Raw genomic sequence first — 14672 nt, forward strand, 5'->3', positions numbered from 1 at the left:
TCTAGTGGGAGGTGACAGATCTGATCCAAAGGCAAAGACGTAGGGATCATTTTCACTTAGATGGCTAATAGGCATCTCAATCTCAATATATCTAAATGAACTCTTGACTTTCCCTTCAAATTTCCTCTACCTAATGCCTTTTCCAACTCAGTTGATGGCAGCTCCCTCCTTCCCATTGCTCAGGCCCAAATCCTTGGAACAATCTTTGACTCCTCCTTCCCTTTACACCTTTCATCTAATCCATTAGCATATCTTGTTGGCTTCAAAATGTATTTAGAATCCATTCACTTTTCACCACTTCTGCTGTTGCCACCTTGGTCTGGGCCATTACTCTCCCTCCCCCTGGATTATTGTAAAAGCCTCTTAACTAGTCTTCCCACTTCCACCCTACAGTTTATACATTCACAGTAATCCACTATAGTCCCTGTTTCTGAACAGGTCATGAGGCCATACTTGGTAATCATTATTTCCTTGCTTCACTATGCCTTGCATATTCCCTGCAAGTTCACATATGATTGGCCACCTGTGGTTCGGATCTTTCTGAAATGAAAATTTGTATTTCTCGCACTGAGTATAGAATTCTGAGCAGCTGAGGACAAAGGGAACATGAAATAGGTAGTAGAGGAGTGAAGTTACAATTACTAATCAGTAACAAGGACTACCATGCTGGCTTTTGTTCAACCTAGGGAATACAGAGAATTATTTAAACTGGTATTGGAAGACTGAAAAAGCAAAAAGGAACATTTATCAGAGGAACCAGACCCCAATATTTCAACATAGGTTTCTTTTCTATTTTCCCTAAGTGTCAGCCAGTCTGAGAAATAAAGAGAAAGAGTACAAAGAGAGAAATTTTACAGCTGGGCCTCCAGGGGTGCCATCACATGCTGGTAGGACCACGATGGTGACCTCGAGCTGCAAATCCAGCAAGTTTTTATTAGGGATTTTGAAAGGGGTGGGGGTATACGAACAGGGAGTAGGTCACAGAGATCACATGCTTCAAAGGGCAATAAAACATCACAAGGCAAAGGGCAGAGCAAGATCACAAGGCAAGGGCAAAATTAGAATTACTGATGAGGGTCCACGTCCTGCTGGGCACGCATTGTCTTGGTAAACATCTTAATAGGAAACAGGGTTCGAAGGCAGACAACCAGTCTGACTAGATTTCACCTGGCTAGAATTTCCCAATCCTAGTAAGCCTGAGGGCACTGCAGGAGACCAAGGCGTATTTCAGTCATTTTCTCAACCACATAAGACAGACAATCCCAGAGTGGCTGTCTATAGAACTATCCCTGGGAATGCATTCCTTTCCCAGGGTACAGTTATTAATATTCCTTGGTAGGAAAAGAAGTCAGCGATATTCTTTTACTAGCACGTCATCTATAGGCTCTCTTCAAGAAGAAAAATATGACTCTATTCTGCCCGACCCTGCAGGCAGTCATACCTTATGGTTATCGTCCCTCATTCCCTGAAAATCGCTGTTATGCTGTTCTTTTTCAGGGTGCCCTGATTTAATATTGTTCAAACACTCATGTTTTACAATCAGATTTCATATTGTTCAAAAACATGTTTTACAAACAATTTGTACACTTAAAGCAATCATCACGGGGTCCTGAGGCGACATACATTCTCAGCTTATGAAGATGACAGGATTAAGAGATTAAAGTAAGACAGGTGTAAGAAATTATAAAAGTATTAATTTTGGGAACTAATAAATGTCCATGAAATCTTCACAATTTACATTCTTCTGCCACAGCTTCAGCTGGTCCCTCCGCTCGGGGTCCCTGACTTCCCGCAACAAACATTGAGATAACATAGTACTCACAGTGGCAGGAATCAGAGCCCTTGCCTCGCTAGGGCTGGAGGAACAAAGAGAATAGGTCAGGATTAATACATTGAGAAGCTTAGAGGAGTGGTACTGAGCAGATGGAACCCAAAGCTCTGAGGCTAGTGTGTTACCTGGCTGTTATCACTGAGCAGGACAGGGGAAAGGCGTGATAAGGCACATTCTAGGAATGAAGGGAAAACTACAGACCGAAACCAAATGCTGTTGTTGGGCGAAGAAGTTTCTGGGAGGACACTGACTAAAACAGCACACAGACAGGAAGAAACATGTCTCCTCTCCCTCCTCCAGTCCCCAGTGATGTCCCTATTGGCAGCATCTGATGTGGAAGCGAGGTACAGTCCCAGCCCCAGGAGGACATAAAATGGTGAATTTGGAGATAAGAGACAATAACATAATAATAGGCACAATTGATTTTCCCTTACTTTTTAACCCAGATTGTGTTATCTTGGTTACCATGCCAATGCCTCCACAGGTTTCAGTACATCAAGACAGGATCATGATGGAACAAAATGAGGTCTGAACCTCTTTCTTCTATAGATCCTGAACTTCCTTTCGGAGACTATCATGAATTTAATTTTGTTTGTGTGATGGATAGCTGTATTGTGTTAAATGAAAGTGTTTGTGGTGGTTGATGATATTTACGTTTTGAAGTTAAGTAAGGAAGAAGAGTATAATTAGGTGTTAAACAGCCAAGGGGTGGATTGTAGTGGACATTCAACATTCTTCTTGTCTATTCGGCACTTTTAAACACCCTTCTTTTGTTTGAGAATTTTCTACCTCCCCAAAGTAGGAACCAGAAACTTTTTCCCAAGCTTCTTTTGCAGCTGGGCCACAGGCTTATGAAGCTGGCCCACAGGCTTGTGAAGCTGGCCCCACTGGTAATGTGGGCTGCAGTGTCAGTGTTCTCCTGCAGTGGGCTGGTCATATGATTTGGGCATGTTCTTACCTCCCTGGCTTTGAAGCCTGTTTCTCTGTCTTTAGGGAGATTGTATTATCTAATTATTTTTTCCGTAATAAACTCTTTTTCTCCTTAAGCCATCTAGGTTTCTCCTGTATATAACTAAGAGGCTTAACTGATGCATATGGTAAGAATACCATTCTTATTTGATTACTCATATCTCTAAGTTTGAACTTTTTTAATTTTTGTGGGTATATAGCAGGTATATTTATGGAGTACATGAGATATTTTGATACAGGCATGCAATGTGTAATAATCACGTCAGGGTAAATGGGGTATCCATTACCTCAAGCATTTATCCTTTGTGTTACAGTCCAATTATACTCTTTTAGTTATTTTAAAATACACAATTAAGTTATTTTTGACTATAGCCATTCTGCTGTGCTTTCAAATATTAGGTCTTACTTATTCTTCCTAATTACCTTTTGTACCCATTAACCATTCCCATTTTCCACTCCCAACCTGCCACTACCCTTCCCAGCCTCTGGTAACCATCCTTCTATTCTCTATCTCTATGAGTTCAATTGTTTTAATTTTTAGATCCCACAAATAAGTGAGAATATGTAAAGTTTGTCTTTCTGTGCCTGGCTTATTTCACTTAACATAATGACCTCTGGTTCCGTCTATGTTGTTGCAAATGACAAGGTCTCATTCTTTTCATTCCTAAATAGTACTCTATTGTGTATATGTACCACATTTTCCTCATCCATTTGTTTGTTGATGGACGCTTATGTTGCTTCCAAATCTTGGCTATTGTGAATAATGCTGCAATAAACATGGGAGTACAGATATACCAATTTCTTCAATATACTGATTTCCTTTTTTGAGTATATATCTAGGGGTAGGACTGTTGATCATATGGTAGCACTATTTTTAGGTTTTTGTTGTTGTTGTTGTTGTTGTTGTTGTTGTTTTGAGACAGAGTCTCACACTTGTCCCCCAGGCTGGAGTGCAGTGGTGCGATCTCGGCTCACTACAACCTCTGCCTCCCAAGTTCAAGTGATTCTCCTGCCTCAACTTCCTGAGTAGCTGGGATTACAGGCACCCACCACTATGCCCAGCTAATTTTTTGTATTTTTAGTAGAGTCAGGGTTTCAGTATGTTGGCCAGGCTGCTCTCGAACTCCTGACCTCAGGTGATCCACCCACCTCAGCCTCCCAAAGTGCTGGGATTACAGGAATCGGCCACCACGCCTGGCCTATTTTTGGTTTTTAGAGGAACCTCCAAATTTTTCTCCATAGTGATTGTACTAATTTACATTATCAGCAGCAGTATACAAAGGTTGTCTTTTCTCCACATCCCCACCAGAGTTTGTTATTGCCTGACTTTTGGACAAAAGTCATTTTAATTGGGGTGAGATGATATTTCATTGTGGTTTTGATTTGCATTTCTCTGATGATCAATGATATTGAGTACCTTTTAATATACCTGTTTGCCATTTGTATCTCTTCTTTTGAGAAATGTCTGTTCAGATCTTTTCCCCATTTTTAAAATGGATTATTAGATTTTTTCCTATAGAGTGTATGAGCTCCTTATATATTTTGGTTATTAATTCCTTGTCAGATGGGTAGTTTGAAAATCCACCCTGTAGATTGTCTCTTCACTTTATTGATTGTTTCCTTTGCTTTGCAGAAGCTGTTTAACTTGGTGTGATGCCATTTTTCAGTTTTGCTTTGGTTGCATGTGTTTGTGAAGTATTACTCAAGAAATCTTTGCCCAGTCCAGTATCCTAGAGAGTTTCCTTCATGTTTTCTTGTAGGAGTTTCATAGTTTGAGGTCTTAGATTTAAGTTTTCAATCTATTTTGATTTCGTTTCTGTATATGGAGAGAGATAGGGGTCTGGTTTCATTCTTCTGCATGTGGATATCTAATCTCCCAAGCACCACTTATTGAAGAGACTGCCCTTTCCCCAAGGTACATTCTCAGCATATTTGTTGAAAATGAACTCACTGTAGATGTATGGATTTGATTCTGGATTCTCTATTCTGTTTGGTTTATGTGTCTGATTTTATGCCAGCACCATGCTGTTTTGGCCACTATAGTATAATTTGAAGTCAGGTAATGTGATTCCTCCAGTTTTGTTCTTAGAATAGGTTTGGCTATTCTGGGTCTTTTGTGGTTCCATATAAATTTTAGAATTGTTTTTTCTATTTCTGTGAAGAATGTCACTGGTATTTTGGTAGGAATTGCATTGAATCCGTAGATTGCTTCGGATAGTATGGACATTTTAACAATATTGACTCTTCCGATCTATGAACATGAAATATACTTCAATTTTTTGTGTCCTCTTCAATTACTTAAATCAGTGTTTTATAGTTTTTATTGTAGAAATCTTTCAATTATTTGGTTAAGTTAATTCCTAGGTGTCTTACTTTATTTGTGGCTATTGTAAATGGGATTACTTTCTCAATTTCTATTTCAGATTGTTCACTGTTGGCACAGAAAAATGCTACTGATTTTTGTATGTTAATTTTGTGTCGTGAAACTTTACTGAATTTGTTTATCAGTTCTAATAGTTTTTGGTGGCATCCTTAGGTGTTTACAAATATAAAATCATATTATCTGCAAACAAGGATAATTTGACTTCTTGCTTTCCATTTATTTATTTCTTTCTCTTTTCTAATTGCTCTAGCTAGGACTTCCAGTACTATGTTGAATAACAGTGGTGACAGTGGGCATCCTTGTTGTGTTCCAGATCTAAGAAGAAAGGCTTTCAGTTTTCCCCCACTCAGCATAATACTAGGGGTGGGTCTGTCATATATGAGTTTTATTATGTTGAGCTATGTTCCTTCAATACCTGGGTTTTTGAGGGTTTTTATCATGAAGAAATGTTGAACTTTATCAAATGCTTTTGCAGTATCAATTGGAATGATCATATGATTTTTATTCTTCATTCTGTTGATATGATGTATCACATTAATTGATTTGCATATATTTAACCATCCTTGCATCCCAGGGATAAATCCCACTTGGTCATGATGAGTGATCTTTTTAATGTGTTGTTGAATTCAGTTTGCTAGTATTTTCTTGAGGATTTTTGCATCAATATTCACCTGTGATATTGTTCTTGAAATTCCTCCTAAAGAATGTTTTTAAAATACAGGTGAGTGAGGGCATAATGGATGAAATAAGGCCCCACAAGAGGAGGGAGGGGCTGAGATCCATGTTATTGCTGGAGAAATGGGCCAGAATTAGGATGAAGAACCCAACCTCCTTTATAGCAGACAGGACAGAGAAAGCAACAAGTGAGCCCATAGCAAGCTTACAGGCTTGATCCCAGAAAGTCGGAAGAATTCCTATGTGATGCTTCTGCTTTCTTTAGGAAAGAGGGCAAATATCTTTTGAGAGTGAGAGAGAGAGCACAGAAAGCGAGGAATGAGGAAGTGCCTATAAAGAACAAGAGAGAGAGCTGACTGGAGAAACATAGGATCACCTGGCTTCATTGAAGGCCTGGATGAGGTGGGAGACTATAAATTTGGTACTCATGTTTGTGGCACTCAGACTTACTGTTTTCACTGGAAGCCAGCAGTCCTGGTTTGGTCTGGAAAAAAGAAGGTGAACAGGTGAATGATTCAGAATTGAGTGCAACACTGGACCGTAAAACTTAGGAACTAAAGTATTGAAATTATAGGGCACAATCTAGGCTGGATGGAAGGAAAAATAAGAAGATTGTGGGGATGGGGGGGCGCACAGTTGATGGCAAATTAGAAAAGCAGAAGAGGCAGGGGACTAGATGTTTCTGTGAGGTCTAAGAACACATGGGGAATGTTCTGACTGAGAGATCCATGTGCCAAGAGGTTGTGGTGAAAGAGTGGGGTAACTGATTTTTAAATTTCAGAAGTTGAGTGATTTCAGATGGTAAGTTCAAGGATATGGCTTTGGGAGAGCTCATCAGAAATGGAAGGATGGTAAAGGCCAAAAGAGATGAGGAAGCAGAGGAACTGGGAGCCCAGAGCCAAATGGGTCATCCTTCATGGGTGGCTGAAGTTGTCCCGGTGACAGAAAGACTTAAGATGGTGAAAAGGACAAAGAGTTCAGAGTTGACATGGTCAAAGAATTAAGGGAACCTCCAAGAAGCTGGGGGAGGGAGGTTGAGGGTAGCAGTTGGGAAACATGAACTTCAACAGGGCAGGGGTTTTGAAAGAGGATAACGGAGGAGGAGCACGCCAAAGGCTGTAATAGCAAAGAGGACCAGAGCCCTCAGGAACATGTGGAGGGAGAATCTATCCTGCAGCAGGGTTCTTAGGGACCAGCCAGGTTTGGTCAGACGTGAGGTAGAGGATTCTTGTTGGTGGAGGTCACAGACGTGAAGGAATCTCTTTACCTGGAATTGGGTACCAGGTAACAGGAAACAGCTGAAAGGGCACGGTTCTGAGGAAGACAGGAGCCCAAGGGGCCCATTCCAAGGCATCACCTTCTTCCCATTCCTCTGTGCCATGAGGGTGATTTGCTGAAAGCAAAAATGACAAATTATTTCTTCATTGGGCTGGGCACGGTGGCTCATGCCTATAATCCCAGCACTTTGGGAGGCCAAGATGGGCAGATCATTTGAGGTCAGGAGTTCGAGACCAGCATGGCCACCATGGTGAAACCCCATCTCTACTAAAAATAATACAAAAATTAGGCATGTGTGGTGGTGTGCACCTGTAGTCCTAGCTACTCAGGAGGCTGAGGCAAGAAAATCACTTGAACCCAGGAGGCGGAGGTTGCAGTGAGCTGAGATCTCTACTGCACTCCAGCCTGGGCAACGAAGCAAGATTCTGTCAAAAAACAAACAATCAAACAAGTAAAAACTTCCTCATTTAGCAACTGAACGTTTATTAGGTCTAGTGAAAATGAGCTTTTTACCATAGAACTCCTTAAAGGGTGGCCTATGGCTCATGCCAGTCCACAAACTGTCCCTGATTAAATAAGAACAGAAACTGAGAGTAAATGGTTACTTTTCAAGCAATTGCATTACCACATTGTCCAAATACATGCCGATGGTGTGGACCATTTGAGTGTCACTGCACTCTAATGGTGAGTTTTGGGTGGACAGGCAGCAAACTGACCATGGGCAGGAGGACCACATTATAACCCATGAGATTTTAAGGTTAGTTGGTCAACCATAAGTCAAAAGTATATAAAAATCTGAGCAAATGTAAGCATTTCTTTTGTTTTGTTTTCTTTTCTTTTTCTTTCTTTCTTTTTTCTTTTTCTTTTTTTTTTTTTTTTTGAGACTGAGTCTCTCCCTGTTTCCCAGGCAGGAGCGCAGTGGCACGATCTCTGTTCACTACAACCTCCGCCTCCTGGGTTCAAGCGATTCTCCTGCCTCAGCCTCCTGAGTAGCTAGGATTACAGGTGCCCACCACCAGACCTGGCTAATTTTTGTATTTTTAGTAGAGATGGGGTTTCACCATTTTGGCCAGGCTGGTCTCGAACTCCTGATCTCAGGTCATCTGCCCACCTTGGCCTCCCAAAGTGCTGGGACTACAGACGTGAGCTACTGTGCCTGCCCAAGCATTTCCTTATTTTTCTAACTTGTCACGTTTACCATCAGGTTAATTCTAATCATGTTTTTAAAAATTTATAGTTTAATATTATTATCTAAGTTGGAGATATAAAATTTGTATTGTTCATTTGTTAGCCAGAATTTACAGATTGTAAAACAAAGCCTCATAGAAAAATTTTGGTCAAAAAATTACTTTAAATGTCTCATCTTCCTTTCCAACCAACATCTCTCTCTGAGGCTGGTTTCTCTATTGTGAGTGTTATTAAAAGAAAACACAAGCTTGTATGTTATCCCCTGCAAATAAAACTATTATTAATCTGAACTAGCAGAGATAAATTAAAAGAATCGAATCCTCATTTATCACATTAAAAACTTTAATATTGTATCAAGCAATGTTTGCTATAATTAAAAAAGAAAAATAAAACTTCCATACTGATATATATTCAAAGTGAGAGTATGTATGTAATATTAAAAAATTACTGCTTCACTCGTAACTTTTTGTTTAGTTATAACTGCAGAATGACAGACATTGAGTATAATCGTGAATCTCTGTATTAAATGCTCTATATACACTTTCAATGAATAATATGTACTAGCCTCATAATTCTTTTTTATGTTTCCCCATTTGTTCTCATATTTTTAAAAGATAATTTTTTTTTTTTTTTTTTTTTTTGAGACAGAGTTTTGCTCTTGTTGCCCAGACTGGAGCACAATGGTGCAATCTCAGCTTATTGCAACCTCTGCCTCCCAAGTTCAAGTGATTCTCCTGCCTCAGCCTTCCAAGTAGCTGAGATTACAGGCATGTGCCACCAGGCCCAGCTAATTTTGTATTTTTAGTAGAGATGAGGTTTCACTATATTGGTCAGGCTGGTCTCAAACTCTTGACCTTAGGTGATCCACCAGCCTCAGTCTCCCAAAAGTGCTGGGATTACAGGTGTGAGCCACCACGCCCGGTCTTGAAAGGTAATTTAATGTCTATTGAAACTAATATTTTAGAAATTTGGCTTTCATTTTATACTACTTTGTATTGTATTTTATTTTTCCTGAAATTCTTTATTATTGTGTTTTAAAAAAATATCGGCCCATGATGGACAAATGATACAAATTTTAAAAAACAACACACCAGTCTTTCACCACTAAGATTTGAGAAGTATGGTTCTGTGCGTCCATAAAGTCCCAGAGATGTGGCTGGCTATTTACACCAAATTAACTGCCCTTCACGCCTGTGAACAGTCACTCTGGGTCAGGACTGAAGCCTTGAGAGAGGGGAGTGGCAGAGGGGGATCAGAGCCAGGACTACAGCTGGTGGGGTTGGGGTGCTCACATACTGGGTTCCTGAGCCAGGCAACTCCACTTTCTTTGGTGGGTCACTTCCACAGTTTCTGCAGAACTCTGGAACAGCTAAACACACAGTACAATTTCTTCTCCAATCACAGGCTAGTGGCCCAAGGGTGGCAAAGGCCACCACTGGCTGGAAATCATGCAACCAGGGGAGTCGGGGTCCAAGGCTACTGCTCCTACTCTGGAAGTTAGTGTTACAGGTGACTTAATAGAGGCCCCAGGGAAGACTATGAGTTTATGCAATTGAGGTGTGGGAGAACAACACATCACTGTTCTGTTCTTTTTTTTCTGAAAAGACATACCTAAGCCTTTGCCCGTCACTTGAGAATCTCCTCTATCAGTGGTCCCCACTGCTACCAGCTGCCTGGCCCTTGGAAACCCTGTGGATTGTGCCCTTCTCTGCTTTTAGGGGTCCCTGGGTTCCCCCTCTTACTTTTTTCCCCTGAATCTTGTCACATCGATGTACAGGCATTGCTGGGCCTCAGCGCTGCTGGTCCCCGAGGCTGCCGGTCTAAGCTAAAGGCCTGGATTTCTCTCACTGGTTTTCAATTCTTTGGGACTTCAGAGCAGCATCAGCCTGAACTTCGGGCATTTGGAACGGTGAATGACCAAGTACTGCCGAGCAAACATTTCCTTTAACCCTGGATTCAGTCATTGTGCTGTGACTTTACAGAACTTAGGAACTACAGGCTAAAGTAGTAAGGAGAAAAGGCTCCCATTTTCAGATGTTTTCAGGAAAAAAAAAAGCAAAGAAAACATTTTCTAAAAAGATGCATTAGAAAGGAGCGGGTTGATTTCACAAAGTGGGAAGCACTCTAATACAGAATAGGTTTTGTGAACTCTTTTTAAAAATGCCTTTCTACTTCCTGGGTGTGGCAGCATGATAGGCAAGGGGGCTTCCTCCTCATTCTATGATTAATTTCTTCACTTGCCCCCCAAGCCTGTGCACATGCTGTCCTCTTGTTCTGGAATGCCTCCCTCCAGTTCCCCTGGAGAACTGAGACCATGCTCATGCCTTCCCTCAAGTGGTTCCTGAGCCCCCAAGCACAGGGACTCCCTCCACTGTCATGACCACTTCTGCTGCCCGCGCAGAGGCAGCCCCTCTCAAGGGCTGGGGCTGTGTCCGTTCCTCTGTGGATCCACAGAGCAGCATGGAACTGAGTCGGACTGAGCGAGGACTCGGGACATCTTGAGAGGAAGAGTGGAACGGAGGAACCCAGGCTCAGGAGGGAAGACTCGTCCACCGTAGGAGTCCTTGGGGATCTGGCATGGCACCCCTACCCGCCCCCCACCCCCCTGCCAACCACAGCAGCACCGAGAATCCACTGAAGCTCCAGACGGGATGCCAGACTCCTGGCCCCAGGGAGGGGCTCTGGAATGTGAGGGGCCAGGCCTTCTTCCTGGTCATTTCCTCTCAACTTGCACCCGCAGAAACAAGCACTCTATTTACAGTGAGGGTGTTGGGAGCTCCAGGAGGCAGAGTTGCCCGCCCTGAACTACTTTCCGGGGGAAAAGCAAACCTATCTGATCTTGTGATTGGATTAGGGCAAGTCTTTTGCAGTCTCCAAGCGTCTTTTGCAGTCTCCAAGCGCCCTCTGCTGGCTACAGAAGAAGAAATCCTTTTAGGATATGATGTCTCCGAGCCATGAGCTCAGATGTACAAAAAATTTCATTTTTTTTCTAAATCTCGACTTAATCCCTATTATAAGCTCTCAATCGACTCAGGCAATTCAGCATGACTTTCCTCCTCCACCAACTTCTCCCCAGGTGGCATCTAGGTTCTGGGTGCTGGCCCTGGCTAGAGCTGCGGGGGAGGCTGGTGTCCACTTCCTTTGTCCTGTTGGCAAGGCTCTTCAGGACGTACCTGCCTCTCTGCTCCCAGACAACGTGTGGAATGATTCCCACATCTGTCTGAGGCCAGGTACTTCAGGATCTCCTGGGACTTCTCCACTGAGACGCATCTGCTGGCACTTGTACTTCCTCACTGCCCCATGTGGTCCCTGCCCTGTGATAGGGCGAGTTGCTGGGTAGGGGCTCTGGAACATCCTTACTTCCCCAGGACCCCTGCCAAATGAGCTCATCTGCCCTTGGAGTCCCAAACTCATCAAGGGCTTCTCCTATAACCTTGGATGTGGCCCAGACGGAAAGGAGAAAGGCTTCCACGCCGGTTGAACGCTGTCATCCCTCTCCAACACCCATGGCCTGGAGAATCTGCATGAAGTCCTTGTCCTTTGTGTTTGGCAAGCAGGAGTAGCAGAGGAGGAGTAAGCAGTAAAAAGAGAAACTATTTCACCAACTTGATGCTTTAAAAATTTTAAAATATGTTTTTTTTTTAAGCGAGAGAGAAAAACTGGCTCCACAAGTTTCCTTCTAAATCTTTTGGTCTCACACCAAAACACATACTCAGCTTCGTCCTTCCTCATATTTGAAAACCAGGAATTTTACTATCTTTGTTTTCTGGTCTCACCAAATGCCTCTTTGACAACTTCTCCCTTAGGCCATGACGTCCTCTTTTGAACTTCCTGGGCTGGGAGAACGGCTTGGGGTACACATGAAGAAATTTGGCATAGAACAGGGAAGATGCACCAAACCACCTTGAACATCCTCCCATCACACATGAGACAGAAGAATGCCTTCTAGGGTTTACAAAACATCTATCAGTAGAAGGCTTCCTGCCGTTTGAAATGAACTCTTTTTGCTCCTACACCTTTTTATTATTTTTTAAGTTTATTCTTTACTTTTTCTGAAAACACTTCAAAGTGACTTGCAGACACCAAGCCCCTTTATCTTAATCCTTTAGCTCCTAGGAAATAGGACATGCCCTTACATATCCACAGTGCAATTATCAAACTCAGTAAATTTCATATTGATACAATTTAAAAAATACGTGCTCTATATTCAAATTTCTGATTGTCCCAACACTGTCTTTTATAGCATTTTTTCCCACTCCAGTATCCCATTCAGATCATGAATTACATTTGTTGCCTTGTCTCTTCATCCTCCTTTAATCTGGAACAGTTCCTCAGTCTTTGCCATGATACTGACAATATTTAAAGGGATAGGTACATTGTTTTACAAAATGATAAATGTCCCTCAATTTGTCAACCACATGGTTCAGGTTTTGCGTTTGTGGCAGGAACAGCACAGCAGGATGCGTGTCCCTCCCAGTACATCTCATAACAGGTGATGTCTTATAGTAGTTTGTCCCATTTTGGGCAACATTACATTTTACGACTTGTTTAAAGTGGTGCACCACAGAGTTATCCACTGCAAATATATCTTCCCTCCTTTGTAAATTAATAAGCATTTTTTGGGAAGATACAATGGGTATAAATATTCTGCTGCCTAAGGAATTTTTACCCAATGGTTTTAACATCCATTGTTGTCTGAATTAGTTAGTATTGTGGTTTCAAAATGGTTGTTTTTTCGTTTTTTGAGACGGAGTTTTGCTCTTGTTCTGGAGTGCAATGGCACGATCTCAGCTCATCGCAACGTCTGTCTCCCAGGTTCAAGCGATTCTCCTGCCTCAGCCTCCTGTGTACCTGGGATTACAGGCATGCACCACCATGCCCGGCTAATTTTGTATTTTTAATAGAGACAGGGTTTCTCCATGTTGGTCAGGCTGGTCTCGAACTCCCAACCTCAGGTGATCCACCCATCTTGGCCTCCCAAAGTGCTGGGATTACCAGCATGAGCCACTGCACCCGGCCAAATGGTTGTTTTTCTAGTTCTATTGTCCCTTCTGTATTTGTCATTCACCTTCCTTCTACTGTAAGCAAGGGCATAGAGGAATGCATTCTAGGATCCCCTTTCCATCCTTCCTCTGCTTGGAATGCCTCCCCCACTTGGCAAATCCTGGAAACCCAGATACAGGGTCACCTTACCTCAAAGCTTTCCCTGCCCCTGCTGGGCAGTTAAGCCCACCCACTCTCTCTCTCTCCCTTCCCTTCAAGTAAGATGGGCTGTGGCTATCTGGCCTTCTTAGAGCCCTGAGACAAAGAGAGACTGGAAAGGAGAATTTGCCTCCCACAGCAGAACTCCCACCCAAACTCACCTGGTCTAGTGCAGTGGGTCTCAAACTTTGGTGCACACCAGAATCATCTTGAGGGCTTGTTAAAACACAGATACCTAGGTCCTACACCCGGGGTTCTAATGCACTATCAAAAAATCTTACTGGCTTAACAACAAAGTTTATTTCTCCATCAGGTTACATGTCAAATATGTTGGCAGGAAGCTCTGGTCCACATATTTGGGGACTCAGGATGATGGAGACTCCAGCACTTCAATACGTGACCTGAGGGTTTAACACACAGGAAGAGAGGTGCACAAAGTCATGCACTGATTTTTCTCTGCTTATTGCCCACTGGCCAGCCACTAATCACGTGACCTGCCCAACAGCAATGGCTGGGAAATGGGGATCAGACGAATCATTTGGTGAGCACCATCATTTCTGCTACCACCGCACTCCCTTGATCCTACCAGCCCACTACCACACAGGCCGTCTCTTAGTTCTTCGAATGCACCGAAGTGCTCTTCTGCCTCTGGGCTTTTACACTAGCTGCTCTCTCTGCCGAAATGCTCTTGTGCCAGATCTCACATGCTTCACTCAAGTGCCCCTCCCTGGAGTGGCTTTCTCTTACTGTCCAATCCAAAGCAGCCACTCACTCCTTCACACCACCCTATTTTAATTCTCTGCACAGCCCTTGTTATTCTACACTTGGTGGTGTTCTCTCTAGATTGTACACTCCGTGACAGCAGAAACTGGCTCACTTGCTCGTCCCCAGTACCTACAATGCCTGGCACATGGTAGGTGCTCAAAATACATTTACTCAACAGTTAACTCTAAGGTGCATTACTGTTCTCATGTCACAGGTTAAAAAAAAGAAAAAATGGAGGACCTAAAGATGGTAAGTGGCTTGCCCAAGGTCACACCACTGCCAAATGGTTAGCACCTGACTTAAAATCCATGATGCCACATCCCACCACAGTGTGTGTTTGCATAATCTCACTGCTTTCAAATATTGAGGTGGCAGAATATT

The sequence above is a fragment of the Mandrillus leucophaeus genome, unplaced genomic scaffold (assembly GCF_000951045.1).
Source record: "Mandrillus leucophaeus isolate KB7577 unplaced genomic scaffold, Mleu.le_1.0 Scaffold265, whole genome shotgun sequence".
In the NCBI taxonomy this organism is placed as follows: domain Eukaryota; kingdom Metazoa; phylum Chordata; class Mammalia; order Primates; family Cercopithecidae; genus Mandrillus; species Mandrillus leucophaeus.